Here is a 13,167-nt window from a genome sequence, read left to right on the forward strand (position 1 = left end):
CCGAGTCCAAGAAGGCCCGACCCTGACAGTGTTCCAAGGTAATCTGAGGGTTGCCTTGAGGATGTGCTGGGCCAAGTCCAAGAAGACACAAACCCTGACAGTGTCCCGAGGTAACCTGAGGGCTGCCCCGAGTGGTGGAGTGTGCATGCAAAAGAGGTGCAGAGCCAAGTCTAAGAAGGGCTTAACCCTGATCTTGTATCGGGGCAACCTGAGGGTTGCCCTGAGTGGTGGTCTGTGGATGCAAAAGAGGTGCAGGGTCAAGTCCAAGAAGACCGGAACCCTGACCGTGTGCCTAGGTAACCTGAGGGTTACCCCGAGGTATATCTAGAATGGATGGTCCACTACCTTTGGTGGGTGTGTGTGAGGTAGTGGCTTCAGAGCCACCTCCTCCTGGTTCCGAGCATCCTATTACAGGGGCTCGAAGTGATAACGAATGGGGGGTAGCTTTGCGGTGACCCAAAAGACCAACGACAGATGAACTATCAGTTGTGGGAGAGGGACGGGGGGCTCTAGGCTGCCCCGAGCAATGGGACCGACAAGTGAGTCACCGATAGTAGGGTGTGTGCTGTATTTGGTTACGTGTGTGCCACTAATGCAGGGTGCGTTAGCCGAGAGTCCACCATTGCAAGGAGTACCAATCAGTGAGAGAAGAATTAAGGTCGTGAGGCGAGACTTACCTCGCGTGGGTCCGTGACACGCTCGGGCTAGCTCGCGTGGGTGCCCTCTTAGATCACGTTGGAAAGCCCACTGGCCTATGGTCGGTTTGGAATCGCCTCCCTTGACTTGTTTCTCCTTTCTTGTAAACACACACACACACACACACACATTAGTAGCGCAGACGAGTGGGGCATAGGTCGCTACCTTGTTACAGGGTGAAGTGAAAGTGAGAGAAGAAGTTTGACCAGGCGACTAGGCTTGCACGGTGGCTAGATCAATACGGCGATTGACCCGGCTTGGTAGCAATACGGGCGCAGTAACTCAGACTGGCACAACGACATTACTACTAGATGATGGAACCAACACTGATCAGCCTGGCACGATCGCTAGCTTGTCGTGGCAGTAAAACGGGCACGGTAACTCAGACCCGCACAACGGCAAAACGACAGAATCAACCCCGACCAACCTAGCATGATGGCTAGCTTGTCGTTGCAGTAAGACGGGCACGGTAACTCTGATCGGCAGAACGACATTACTGCTAAACGATAAGGCTGGCATGACAACGCAAGTGTCACGCCCCAAGAATTTATAATACTGATATTCCTGAGATGTGACAGTCAAAATATATATACATCTCTTTTTTAGGACAAATTTACAGTGGCGAATTCTTACAAAGTAACAAAAGAAAGTTTAAGCATAACTACAATATCTTTCAGAGTTGATCCTGACGAGCACTCAAAATGAAACCGCAGTTATCCTGAAAAAAAAATGTTTACCATAATTTGATGAGTTTAGTTACTCAGTAAGTGATCATCATAATCCTAAAAATAATCATGGTTGGAAGATATAAACATTTTCTGAAGAATGCATGTTAAAAACCACCTGAGGAAGAATTACGAGCAAAAGCATTTATAGATAACAATTGCACTTTTACAAATCCACAGTTAAACATAATCCAAATGAGGGAAATGCATATAAACATTTTAACAGAAATGCATAATTCAAAGGATTTCACAAAATACCCTACTGCCGTCCCAAGTAGGTCACCTATATACCCCATCAACGTCCTGATGAGTCCACTTAATCCTTATCGGCGTCCCAGATAGGTCCACTTAATCCCTGCAGGTTCACTTATACATCACCGGTGTACCGGATGAGTCCACTTAATCCCTACCCGAGTACCAGATAGGTCCACTTATACCTCACCGGCGAACCGGATGAGTCCACTTGCATACTTAAAGTATTTCTAAATCTCTTTAAACATTCGAAAGCAGCAATATCTTGTACTCAACATATCACTGAAATTATTAATGTGAATTTCACTGAAATCATTAATAACAGTCACTTTCAATAACATTTCAAAAATAACTAGTCAAATATTTTGGGATCAAATTTAGAAAGGTAGCAGTTCGTAACAATATTTTAGCATAATTCCCAATCTAATATGTATAGAAAAACTCTTATAGAAATTCAAGAATATGGAATTATCACAATTTATGGGATGTCAATTTGCAAATAAACATTTCACAAACAATGCTATAATCAAATGCAAAAATATCAGTTTTCAAATAATAAGGCAGTCATTTGTACATGAATTTTACAATGTCTAAATATTAAAAAACAGTAGAAAGAAATCTCACAATTTTACTAAAAGCAGAAATATCACATTTATTTCTAATAATTTTACAGTATCTAAAATTCTCTAACAATAGACAAGAAAAATAAATAAATTTATTTCTAAGAATTTACAGCATTTAAAATTTCTAACATAGATAAAATATCACCATTTTATTAAAAATATTATTTTTTAAAATAATGAGGTAGCTTGCGCATAAAATTTATCTCGCCTAAAATTCATGAAAATAAGCAGAAGTAATTATTTCATTTCATTTTTAAAAAGAACGGATTATTTTTCAAGATAATGAAGTCACTTATCTAAAATATTTGAGAGGGAGCTTCTAATAAAAATTTGGCTTGAGAGAGGAGCTCACTGTGTTTCGACTAGAGAGAGAAAGATGTCAAAAGTTTTTCTAGGGTGGGAGTCCTCATCTCTTCGAATTTAAATTCTTAAGACACACTATTATATTATTGATTAAGCTCCACCTCATACATGAGGTGGGACGATATTATTAAACGTGAAACATTTAAGCACCATATCAACTAAAGGACGTGGTAATGAAGGAAAATAGTTTACAAAAGTGGTGAGAGTCCCTAAGGACCATAATACTTATATGGACCATCACACTATACAGAATTATTTATTTATATATATATATATATATATATATATATTGAAAGTTTAGGATTGTTAAAGCAAGGCTCAGCGTGCCCTCTAGTCAAATAAGAAATGGAGAGAAAGAGTGAAAGTGAAGACTAGCTTGACTCTTGCTAGGTCTTAAAAAAGAGACGAAAGCGAAAATAAAAGTGATGGTGAAATAAGAGTGATAGAGAATGAGATGAAATGAAAATAAAAGAGATGAATTAAAAATATATAAGATTAGAAGATGGAGTTAGGATGAAATAAGAATAAAATGAATTAAAACAAAATTAAGTAAAGGAAAATAAAATAAAAGGGGTAAAAGAAAATAAAATGAAATAAGATGGGGTAATAAAATAAAATAAATGAATAAAATAGAGTAAGGTTGGGTAGAATAAAATAAGTCAAATAAAATAAATAAAATAAAATGGAAATAAAGGAAAATAAATTGAAGTAAATGAAATTAAATGAAAAGGACTAAAATGGAATAAGATAAAAAGAAAGGGGTAGAAGAAGTAAAATGAGATATTTTTCTTAAAAAAAAGTAAAATAAAAAATGGTTTAAGAGAGAGAGAGAGTAGGGTGTTAGATTATTTTCTTGGGTCATTGAGTTTAGAGAGTGGGTTGGACGAAGAATGAAGATGGAACGAAAAAAATATGGGGTAACATGGGAGAGGATAGGAGTACAAATGAAATAGAATAGGTATGAGAAATAAAATGGGATAGTAAAAGATGAAGGAAAGGAAGCACATACGAGAGGAGAGAGAAGGTAAAAGGGCTGAATATTGAGAGAAGGGAATGAAACGAAATGAAATATAGCGAAATGAAAGGAAAGGCCCGAGAAAGAAAAGGCAGTGAGAAAGGGCAAACGAGTACGCGAACAAAAAGAAACATAGAGGAACGAAAATGAAATGAAAAAATAAAAAACGGGGAAAGAAGAAAGGCTGCTCATTTGGGTTTTTTTAGAGAGAGAGAGCGATGAGGTTGCAGGGACGAGAAATGGTGGCGCACGAAGTCGATGAAAATTGGAGCGAGAGGAGAGCACGAGGTTGAAGGTGGGAAAGGGGCTGCAACGGGATGGCAGAGGCGGAGGTTGCAGCCAGGGAAAAGGATGCGCAAGGGTGGAATTTGCAGGTTGGAGGAAAGGGTTGAGATTGTGGGAATGGTTGGAAGAGAAAGGTGGAGATGGCTACAGTTGATGAAAGATGAATTGGGGTCAAGGACGCGGCAGCCAGGCTGCTGCCTGATTTCGGGTTGAGTGAAGGAGACGGCTGAGGGCAAGTGAGGACAGGGGCTGCGATTTGAGATAGGCAGAGATTGCAGAGAGGTGGGGGAAATGGAGTGAAGGAGTCGTGGCTGGCTGCAGAGGTAGAGAGGGCCGGAGCCAGGGCAGTAGAGTGGTGATCATCGCTGCGTGAGGTTGCGGAAAACAGGCGGATGGAAGCATGGTTAGCTTATGAGAGATGGTGGCAGCTGGCTAGAGTGGAGAGATGATGGCGAATTGGGCAGAGGAGAGGTGTAGCAGGCTGCTGGTAGTTGCAGTCGGTGGAAATGAAGAACGGAAGAGCAACGGCAGAGGTGGCCGTGGCTGCTAATTGAAGTGGTTGTGGGTTGTGATGGGAGCATCAAGGTTGGGGCTGTTAAAGAGAGAAAGAGATATGGGAGGTGGGAGGTCTACATAGGCGGCGGTGTGTAGGAAGATTTCACGAGCGGCAATGGTATTGTGTTCACACAGGGCGACAGGTAGGAACGGTTCACATTCGGCGACAGTATTGTGTCCACGCGCGGCCATAGAGAGGAAATATTTGGTGAATGGTGGTCATGCGGGACCACAGAAAATGAGAGGAAAAGAAGGGACGCGAGGGTGCATAAAGGACGGTGACGTGAAGGTGCACAGAAAAAAGAAGAGAAAGGGAAGGGGGCATGAGGGCCTACGGGGCCTACCAGAAAAAGATGGAGGAAGTAGAGCAGACGGTACCCAGGGAATAATAGAAGGTGTAGCCTCAAAAAAGACGAAGAAGATAGGTGGTCCTGAGGTACCACAAAGAGATAGAAGGGAAGAGTGGTCATGAGGAACCACGGAGAGGGAAGGAGAGAAGAAGAGAGGAAGAAAGAGTAAAACCCGGACAATAATAGGGTTCTGCCATATGTGGAAGAGGAAATAGAGAGAAAGAGAAGAGAGAAGAGAGAAAAGAGGGAGAAAGAGAAGAGAGAAGAGAGAAAAGAGGGAGAAAAAGAAGAGAGAGAAAAAGAGAGGAGAGAGAAAGAGAGAGGAGAGGGGAGAGAAAGATAATGAACTTAAGCCGAGGGGTACCGACCTAAAAATTTTTCTCTCCATTTTCGCTCTCCAAGAACGTGACCCAACAATGAAGAAATATCAAAATTTTATTAAGGAAAGTGGGGTCCTTTGTACAATGACGTAACGTGGTATATATAAACTTTTACCCAAACATGAGTGGATTGATCAAAATTAACCCTAATTGTTAAAAATGAAGACTTAACTGAATTAAAGGAATTCTAAAAATGGGTGAAAAATAACTGTTTTGCCCGTTCCTAACAATACATAGAAATCCAAAACAGTCCCTGTTGTTGCTTTATAACGTACATGATCTTCCATAGATGATCCGGGATTGCTTTGATGCTAGTTTGTTAAAAAGATGATTGTTTTTTTGTAGGGCTCGACATGAAAATCGATTTGATACCAACTTCAAACCACAGATTGTGTTTTTAGGCCAGGATCACGCGACTCGAAATTTACACGAATCTTGGAAACTTTCGATCGATAATGCGCTCGTTTCTTGATTTTTTTTGTGATTTCTTCACTGTATTGCACTGCACATGTCGTGACGATCTCGTGGAAACAAACACAGCTCGATTTCATGTCCGAACGAAGATTTCGCAACTTTTGGGTTTTGGTCGAGATTTAGAATTCTGGGGCCAAACAGTCACCTTATTGACTTCATGTACGAAATCCAACCGTTCATCATGTACAGAGTTCGGACCAGAGATAGCCCTAGACTTTACGCATACGATGGAATTGGTCTCGTGTCAATCCGATGCGAGACCGTTGTGATTTGGCCACTCCAGCGAGGCGTGTCGCTACTGATTTTCCTGCAACTTTCTTCACAGATTGGCAACTTCTCTCGAGCTTTTCTCCCTGCTCGGCCATCATCACGAGACATGCAACATATTGAAACACTCGTCTTGAAGGGACGAACACACTCACAAAATTTGAGCGCGATTGGACTCGGGACAAATGAGATATGACCCTTGAAAGTCATGATCGAGACTACACCAACAATCACCTTTAATGGTGATTTGGGGCAGAGAGGCCACACGGGAATAGTGTGCGGCCTATCCATTTTTGGTATTTTACCTATAACTTTGTCATGGAGTGCTCGATTAAGCTGAAACTTGACTCATAGGGGTTTTCAACTGTGTCGGATCTAATGAGAGTGATCCCACAGCTATTTGACGCACCAAAAATATAGTTCTAGTTACGGGGTCTGTTTTAGGGTACGAGAAGCTGATTTTTTGAAATTGTTTATTTGTCTGCACTTCTTTAGACATGTCTGATTAAGACAAAACTTAGCAGGTGGCCTTTTAAAGTGCTTAGGAAGATTTCCACCCATTCTGGGGCAATTCTAAGACGGTCGAGAATTCCATTTATGTCAAGGCTTTATTGATCGGCTTCATCTTTATTCTACATCGGGGATCAAGGCACTGAAAAATATGTTCAAACATATAGATATTCACAACACGGTTGCAATAGACTTATACTCGTGAGGATTTGACACTGGGAACTTCAGCTATGGCCTCTCAAAGAATCAAATGTTCTCTTGTACAAGATCTGAATTTTCATGTTTCTGAGCCCATTTTCTTTTTAGAAATTCTCTTGTTTTAGGTCACGCCAGGACTCATGACTTACATCAAAATGATCGGGTCGTTGAGATCTAAATTGTGTCAATATTTGAGTTTAATTTGACTCAAAACGAGCAAGTTATGATAATTTGAAAATCATCCCGAAATGAGACAACACGTTTACTGAGGCTATATTGCAATAGTAACCGTTTTATAGTAAGTTAGGCCCATAATGGTCTTGAAAGATCTAATTGAACCCAAATTTAGTTCCTGAGGGTTTTTCGACTTTCAAATCTAATAGCGAAGATCTGGTACTATTTTGAGACCCAAAAGATAGGGTTATAGTTGTAGGCTCCATTTTTAGCACAATAGAAACTGGATTTGAAAACCAAGTTTCGTTCTGATCATATCAAAACTTATCAGAACATGAAGAAAATTTATAAGTTTTATTAAGGTATCCCTAACTACCATCTCGTGCAATTTTAGGCCATTCTAACATTTATGTTAGAGGTTGCCCACTATTATGCTTATTGTTGAAGTGTTCCTGTGGTTTGGCGGTGTCTTGAGTACCGATGGGACTAGGTTACTACTGGCTCTCTCTTTTTTCACCTTGAGGATACTATTGGAAATATGGTCCATCAAGGCCTAAATTATAGTAGTCTCTTATTCAGTGGAAGCGATTGAGAGATTTAAGTCTTGGCGTCTTACAAAATTGAGCCCAAATTCTTTTACCCTGAGTATGCATGAGGCATAGAGAGTTCATGTGTTAAGAAAGCAACTTCTAAAGGTGGTGTAAGGGTCACCTCCTAGTTAGGATTTTATAGGTTAGCCTCATGTTTAGTTGCAATCGGCCAGGGCTTGGAGAATCTGAATGAGAAAAATAGAACCCGAGTATTTATTGAGTATTCGCCCTGTATGAAATGGTTAGGACTTATGAGACATACGTCCGTATCCTGACATGAGACCATTGCATGGCATTGTATCAAGAAGTCACTTTTCCAAATGCATTATCTGAGTTTGAAAGAGCTAGTGCACATGTGCTTTGAGAGGACCCTTGTAATTAAGTTAGATCATATCCCACAGGGGTACACCTGTAATCCATTGAGATCTGAATGATCGAAAGTTCTGGCTCAACGACTTTGATATGGTGATTTAGTCTGCGTAACACAAGTCTATTGGATCGATCTAAGACTCGGCAGAACATCATTCGGGACTAGCCTAATGGAGTACTCTGATACTTATAGTTATTGCCTAAGATCTCACTATACCTTTTGTCTGATTTTATAATGATGAGAAAAACCTAATATTTACAAAAAAAACTTAAATATTTATTGTGAATTTTAGAGAACTTTTCAAAATTTAATTGCTAAAAAAATGAGGGTTTTCAAATTGTTTGACTCAAATTCCACTTTAGTCCTGACCTAGTAGTGCCATGTGACGTCCGAGTGGCCATAGGGATGCCACGTGGAACCCCATGCCTCACTTTAGGATCATCTCCCCACTTGGCGCTGATCCCTTAAAGGGGGACTAGATTGGTATTTGGTTACTTGTTTTATAAGGGTTGTATTATGGTGTCTTGTTAATTAAGGCCCCCTTTTTATCACATGTCTTAATTAACTCACATATGAGTCATGCATGGCATGTGTGAGTTTTAATTAATTAATTTATTTGTTTTTAAAGAGAAAATACACTTTTAAATTTGAGTTGAAAAATATTTTCACACACATGTGTGAAGGGGACATTATCTTTAAATTGATTGGTTTGAAATTTTAGATATACAAAGTTATTGGCTTTGATAAAGTAGAATATCTCCACATGTGTGAGTGTTTGAATGCATTTTCCAGCACCTTGGTCCTTGATGCGGAATAAAGATGAAGCAGGTCAATAAAGCCTACAAAATAAGTAGAAATTTTGACAATCTCTGAATTACCGCAGAATTGGTTACGTTCTTCATATGCACTCCAAAAGGCCACCTGCCAAGTTTCAGAGCGATCAGACATATTTAAGGCAGTGAACACAAAGAAATAATTTCGGCAAAATCGGCTTCTAGCACCCTAAAATGGACCCCGTTAATGGAACTATCTTTGTGGTATGCCAAACAATCGTGAGACCATCTCCATTGGATCCAACATGGTCGAAAACCTGTATGGGTCAAATTTCAGCTTAATCAGATACTCTAGGACAAAGTTATGGGTAAAATACCGAAAAGGGGTAGGTTGCTCACTATTCCCGTGTGGCCACCCTGCACCAAAACACCATTAAAGGTGGCTGTTTTAACAGTCACGGGCAGTGACTTTCGAGGCATATATCTCACGCGATCCGAGTCGGATCATGCTTAAATTTGGTGAGTATGTTCGACTCATCAAGATGAGCGATTCGATATGTGGTACACCCCGAGACGATGCCCGAGCAGGGAGAAAAACTAGAGAGAAGATGCTGATCCTTGAAGAAAGGTACATAAAATACAGCAGCAGCGCACCCTACTCTGACGACCAAATCACGACGCTCGTATACCCGATCGGCATAAAATCAATTGCATTATGTGCATGAGGTCCGAGGCTATCTCTGATTCGAACCTCTTGTACGATGAACGATTGGATTTCACACATGGATATGTCAAAGTTGCTATAAATTCCAACCGTCGGATTTCAAGATTCCGACAAAAAATTTAAGATGACCAAATCTTCATAGAGCTGTGTTTGTTCCAACGTGATCGTGTCGGCATGCTCAATGTGATTCAGCTGAGAAATCACGAAGAAACATTAAGGAACGAGCACACAATTGATCCGAACTTTTCAAGATTCAAGAAAATTTCATGTTTCGTGATTTGATTCATGGCTCGAAGTTGGTATCAAATCGATCGCCATGCCGAACCCTACAAGAAAACAATCATCTTTCGATCAAATGGGCATCAGAAGGACCTCGAATTAGTGATGGAAGATCACGTAAGTTCTCGGGCAACAGTAGGGACTGTTCTGAAATTCCACACATTGTTAAGCAGGGGCAAAACAGTCCTTTAGTATCCATTTTTGGAATTTCTTTTAATCAATTAAGTTGTAATTATCTTCAATTCTAGGTAGTTTTTAGGGGTATACTCATGTTTTAGCCCAATTCTATATAAGCATGCAAAGCCAAATTGTAAAGAACTTAGGGTTCATTTCTCACCACGATCAATAAAATTTTGATTTCCTCTTGAACTCGTGGGTACGTCTTGGAGAGAGAGAGTGGAGAGAGAAGAAAAGGGCTGGTACCTTTCGATAAGTCAACTTTTTGTCTCCTCTCTCTCCTCCCCTCTTTCTCTCCTCCCCTCTCTCTCCACCCCTCTTTCACTTCGCCTCATCTTCCTCTCTCCTCCTCTCTTTCTCTCTCATCATCTCTAACTCTCCTCTTCTCTTTCACTCTCCTCGTCTCTATCTCTCTTTCTCTCTCTTCTTCTCATCCTTATCTCTCTTTCTCTCCCTTCTTCTCATCTTTATATTTCTCTCTCTCTTCTTCTCATTTGTATCTCTCTCTCTCTCTTCTTCTCATATGTATCTCTCTTTCTACTCTTCGTCTAACACAGTTGACAAAGCCTAGCATCGAGTGCATCTTCTCTCTCTTCTGTGTTTAATACAGTCAGTAAAGCCTAGCACCGACTGCATCTTCTCTCTCTTCTCATTTAGACACAGTCGGTGAAGCCTAGCATTGACAACATATTCTCTCTCTTCTCTGTCTAACACAATCGGTAAAGACTAGCACCGACTGCATCTTCTCTCTCTTCTCGTCTAACACAGTTGGTGAACCCTAGCGTCGACTACATCTTCTCTCTCTTCTCTGTCTAATACAGTTGGTGAAGCTTAGCACCGACTGTAGCATGTATCTCTTCTCTAACTAGCATAGCCGGCGATGCCCAGTGCCGACTGTGTATCTCCCCTCTTTTCTTAAACACAGTCGGCGAAACCTAGCGCCAACTGTGTGCTTTTTCTCTCTTCTCTTTTCAACCCAGTAGCCGACTATGTCTTCTCTCTCCTTACTTCTTAAACACAGCCGACAAAGCCTAGCGTCGATTGCATCTTCTCTCTCTTCTCTTTCCAACCCAGTCGATGATGCCTAGCATCGATTGTGTCTTTCCTTCTCTTCCTCTTCCAACACAGTCGATGATGACTAGCGCCGACTGTGTCTTTCACCCTCTTTTCTCCTTCCTTCTCTCTTCTCTCACACTCTTCTTCTTCTTTCTTTCTCTTCCCTCTTTCTTTCTCTTCTCTTTCTTATTCTCTTACGTCTTACTCTCTCTTTATGATTTTCATTCTTTCTGTTATCCTTTCTTTTGATTAAGAACGGTTGAGATTACCCCCTTATGGTAGTCCTATTGTCTAGCTGTAATGTTGTCGTGTCAGACTTACTGCACCCGCTTTATCGCCACGATAGACTAACCATAGTATCGAGCTAGTCCGTATCGATATTGACGTCTAGTAGTAATCCTGTTGTGCCGGTCAGAGGTAACGAGCCCGTTTTACTACCACATCAGGCTAGTTACCCACCAGCCTAGTCACTTTGTTGATCTCCTCGCTTGGTTAAATTCTTCTTTCCCCCATCTTTCTTCTGTCGTTCTTTCCTTCTTCTTTTGAGGGTGCATGCCTGTGTAAGTTCACCCAAAAGACCAGGTGCGGTCGACTGACCCACCTGTCTTATAACCTTTTCCATATATGTGTGATTCCAGAAACAGGAGAATACAAGCCAAGGGAGGCGATTCCGAACCAGTTTTATTACGAGGGGGCTTTCTTCGTGATCTAAGAGGGTACCATCCCGAGTAATTCCCAAACCCACCTTAAATTCCTCTCTCATCGGTTGGTAATACCTACCCTCGTTCTCGAATGAGGTTCCCGAGAGAGCGATCTCAAAAGTCTCATGCTGCCCCTGAAACTCGAGACGCATGCTGCTAGATCATCTAGATCTGGAGGGCGAGAGCAAGGTACCTGACCAGATTGGCAACTCCATTGCGGACTTACTACCCCTTAGTCGAATTGTACTTGTTTGGCTAGTTTCTCCTTTTTATTTTATGCATTCACACATCACTTATGGCTGCTAGGTTTTGTAAGCCATTCATCCAGATCGGGGATTTTCTCATCCCCGCATTCGCGAGTGTCCCCAGGGAATAAGTTCCTCTAACTTTGTTCCCAACCCTTCTTTTGATCAAAGAACCTAGGTCTTAACCTGGATTGACGTGAGGAGGGGCCTAAAGTTCCCTAACTCGCCATCTCCTCGCTATGGTGGAACCTCCAACAAGGTGCCTTGCATCGGCAGCACATCTGCTGCTGCTCATAGCATCCACCCTGCCACCAACAAGTCACTTGTCGGTCATACTGTCGAGGTACACTAGAAGGCTGCCCAGTCCCTCTATGCAGAAGACAAGCAATTTACCATTGCATTTGTGGGTCGCCGCAAGGTTCCCCCCCACATTCCTGCACCACAAACGAGTCTCTATCCCCAGATGATCAACATATAGAGGCGGAGACCCTACGGCCTCCACCCCTCACATACACCACAAGGCTCGTGGGTCACCCACTCGAGCCATACCTCGAGGCAACCCTTGTGCTACCTCGAGTCAGAATCCAAGATCAGACCTCTCAAGGCCAGGTCCGGCATACGTTGCTCACATGCATCTCACTGCTCCAGGCAACTCTGTCATTGCTCTAACTCGAGTACACAGGAGACGACCTCCTCATCCTCCTATTTAGCACACACAAGTGCACCCTGTAAGGGGCAGGCCTCCACCTGTTCCCTTATAGACACTTGCTCGCAGTTCTCAGCCTCCTAAGGCCAGACCACTTGCTCGAGCCCAGGCTGACCCCCTTCTTCAAGGGGCGCACACGCGTCGCCATTTCAGATAGCTCCTCGCCCTCGAGTTAGGCGTCCTCATGAGTAAACCATGCCTTTGCCTGCTCCTCCTTCTTCGAACAAGCACCTTCAGCCTTGGTACTCGAAGGCCTTCTCCAAGAGTTCCATCCTGAACCAGCCTTGTTATTTCTCTCATGTCTCTGAAGCCCACAAGAGACCTCGGGGCAAAGACCCGATGGAAGATTGAGTCCTTTATCCTCCCAGACCCAAGATCACTCTAGTCCCTGGTTCTCATCCTTCGTCGCACTTGATGGAGACAACTCTCTCTAGTGCAAGAAGAGCTGACCATCCGCAGTCCTGGTCGTAGTTTTGGCGTGAGGTTCATCAAAACCTTAAGGCTAAACGCGATAGGGGTCCGCGAATTCTCACAAAGTAAGTCACCGAGGCGATCGGGGTAACCAGCTCTGATGACCCACTTGGCCTGAACCCCTTCTACGTTCTTTAGATGACGAAGCCTGAAGAAAACCTCCATGAGCCCTGCACTGTGGCTAGCGTAATAAAAGACGACCTAGCCC

General features: G+C 42.3%; 1 long non-coding RNA gene across 1 annotated transcript; it reads right to left on the reverse strand.

The window, feature by feature from the left end:
• Window positions 1-1,219: 1,219 nt before the first annotated feature.
• Window positions 1,220-1,839, reverse strand: LOC148782030 (uncharacterized). The gene is made up of 2 exons (XR_016055317.1): window positions 1,680-1,839; window positions 1,220-1,414 (listed from the first exon to the last, which is right to left on the reverse strand). It is a non-coding gene; the product is annotated as an uncharacterized LOC148782030 (long non-coding RNA).
• Between the last annotated feature and the right edge of the window lie 11,328 nt (window positions 1,840-13,167).

The sequence above is a fragment of the Amborella trichopoda genome, chromosome 5 (assembly GCF_054954075.1).
Source record: "Amborella trichopoda isolate Santa Cruz 75 chromosome 5, AtrichopodaSantaCruz75HAP2 v2.0, whole genome shotgun sequence".
In the NCBI taxonomy this organism is placed as follows: domain Eukaryota; kingdom Viridiplantae; phylum Streptophyta; class Magnoliopsida; order Amborellales; family Amborellaceae; genus Amborella; species Amborella trichopoda.